Source organism: the organism of the source record quoted next, unplaced genomic scaffold (assembly GCF_019419815.1).
Source record: "Pyrus x bretschneideri cultivar Hongxiangsu unplaced genomic scaffold, Pyrus_bretschneideri_v1 Contig30, whole genome shotgun sequence".
Taxonomy (NCBI): domain Eukaryota; kingdom Viridiplantae; phylum Streptophyta; class Magnoliopsida; order Rosales; family Rosaceae; genus Pyrus; species Pyrus x bretschneideri.
In genome coordinates this window covers 4,298,151-4,300,979 of record NW_025999613.1, presented here as the reverse complement: position 1 = coordinate 4,300,979, position 2,829 = coordinate 4,298,151, and the positions used below count along the sequence as shown (strand labels likewise).

Genomic DNA, 2,829 nt, shown 5'->3' with positions numbered 1-2,829 from the left:
ATTGTAACTCTTTAGGTAGCCTTTATGCCCATTACTCCCACTTGATTTTCCATTTCCTCTTATATTTGAATAGGTGTCAGTTGAATTGTTCTTGGCTGCATCAGTTTTGGCTGCTAGAGTTTTGGATTTATTACTTTCAATGCTTTCTTGTCAGTTACAAACTACTCAACCTCTTGAGAACCTTTTAGTGTTAAAACAGCCATAACTTCTTCTAGAAAAATGATATTAACAATTCGTGAAATGCTCCATAGAATAGACATCCATAGCTTTCCAAACATGTAAGGCTCATTCTCTAATTCATTCTGAGCTGTCCGCAACTTGCTTCCAAAGTCAGCTGATCTGCACAGGCAGTTTTGACGAATTTGTTACTTAAAATTCCACTTGTGCTATTTTTTTTTCTTTGCTTGACAAATCCTACAAAACACAAAAACAAAGTAAATAGCTCAAAAATGCAAGGAACTAACTAAGAAAAGACAAGTGAATTTGATGTAAAATATATATAAATATGAGCTTGTCAACTCTCCAATATACAACGAGGGTTCATTTTACGTATTTATGATCACCATTCGGTGTGTGGTTGTGATCAAGTACTCCTAATCTGCAACCTAGTTGTGATGTTCAACTATGATTACCAAGTAAGAATCCATTAAGAACAAGAAAACTTCAAAGAACCAAAGAAATCACATGGCAAGATGTATGCATAGCAGCTTCTTCATTCATTCACATATCCACCAAGATTAAGCATGATGTGTACTATAACCTTGATCAAATAATTCATAAGTAGCCCTAATGGTGATCAAACATTAAGATTAATAAACAAATTATACTATAAAATTAGTGAATGAAACAAGAACACAGATTGGTAAGTTGAATACTTTAACTTAATAACATAGAGTAGGTTTGCAAGGCTACATCGAAATCCCCAGCTATGAACTTAATTACACAACATGATTACAAAATATATAAATATCAAGAACAACATGAGTGAAATTAAAGTTCAAAGAAGAAACCCCTTTGAAGCAATTATGATGTTGAACTTCTCCAATAACAGCGCAGCTGCGTGGTTTCTTCGGTGGCAACGGATGGCGAAGGGAAATAGGGTTTTGTTTCTGGAAGAAAGGCCAAAGAAAGAGAAGAGAGAGAGCTATGGGTGACCCCAAGGGGGCTTGTGTAAAAGTAATCTGAAACCTTAGTATTTATATGCTAAATGGGGCTGCAAGATATTCCAAAGTGATCCCAGCAACTTAGCCTTTATTTTGCACGTTTTTGCCTTATTTGGCACCTCCAAATCAGGCCAGATATCCCAATTCCTTTCCTATTGTGTTCCTGGTCTTCTAACAAACCAGATTCATCTTGGATTCTTTATTTGGGCTTCAAAACAAGTCACTAAACTTCTTTCCACGTTTGAATAACATAGAGTAGGTTTGCAAGGCTACATCGAAATCCCCAGCTATGAACTTAATTACACAACATGATTACAAAATATATAAATATCAAGAACAACATGAGTGAAATTAAAGTTCAAAGAAGAAACCCCTTTGAAGCAATTCTGATGTTGAACTTCTCTAAGAACAGTGCAGCTGCGTGGTTTCTTCAATGGCAACGAATGGTGAAGGGAAATAGGGTTTTGTTTCTAGAAGAAAGGCCAAAGAAAGAGAAGAGAGAGAGCTATGGGCGACCCCAAGGGGGCTTGTGTGAAAGTAATCTGAAACCTTAGTATTTATATGCTAAATAGGGCTGCAAGATATTCCAAAGTGATCCCAGCAACTTAGCCTTTATTTTGCACGTTTTTGCCTTATTTAGCACCTCCAAATCAGGCCAGATATCCCAATTCCTATCCCATTATGTTCCTGGTCTTCTAACAAACTAGATTCATCTTGGATTCTTTATTTGGGCTTCAAAACAGGTCACTAAACTTCTTTCCAAGTTTGAATAAGGGTCAACCCCAAAAATGGAATTTTTTCATTTCTTTTGCCTTCAAATTGATCCTAAAGTACATGTAACTGCACATTAACACAAAATAAGGTAAAATACAACCAGTTTACCTCAAAAACATCACAAAGAAACTAGAAATTAATGGTATAAAGCATGAAATAGTCACTCACCGATACACGCTGGAGATGGAATATTTGGTCACCAGATTGAGTGTTCAGTTACCATAGTAGAATATTTCGTCATTGCACAGAATATTCTGTCACAATTAACGGTATACACACAGTTAATAGAGTATTCCATCTTCTTCTCTAGTGAGTCCAATTTTTCAGAATGTCATAACTAGTTGAATTCTCAACTAAAATTCACACAATTCATATCAAATTGAAGCTAAAGATGAGGAATCAAAATATACCTATATCGAGGTCTAAAAGTGATCGAAGTTGATCATAATTTAGCCTGAATGCCATGGCCAAATTGGAGTTTGTTGAGACAAAGGCAGATTCGAGCACATGCTCGAATCTTGGGATATAAGTGATAGGGAGTTGTTTGGTGTTCTCGAACTCGCACAATTCAGTGATATTTGGCCAAAAAATGCGACAGGGAAACCTTGGTCAGAAAGACAAAGAATTCGTCGGAGATCCTCTCAGTTCAAACATAAGTTCTTCGTTGTTGAGTTTGATGACTAATTCAAGAATTTTCTTGGGGTTTCTAGACTCGTGGTAAGTCAGGGAGAATAATGATGATGGTTTGGTGGTGTGGGTTCGAAGGTTGGGTGGTGAATGGTGGTAGTGGCTTACGATGTTGCATTGTGCAACATAGAAAGATGGTGAGTGCAGAGAGTGAGAGAGGAAGAGAGACTGTAGAGAAAGTGAAAGAGAGTCATTGTTTGGTTAA

At 36.7% G+C, this 2,829-nt stretch overlaps 1 long non-coding RNA gene across 1 annotated transcript; it reads right to left on the bottom strand.

The window, feature by feature from the left end:
• Window positions 1-891: 891 nt before the first annotated feature.
• Window positions 892-2,829, bottom strand: LOC125479993. Its single transcript, XR_007260406.1, has 3 exons — window positions 2,348-2,829; window positions 2,106-2,191; window positions 892-2,003 (listed from the first exon to the last, which is right to left on the bottom strand). It is a non-coding gene; the product is annotated as an uncharacterized LOC125479993 (long non-coding RNA).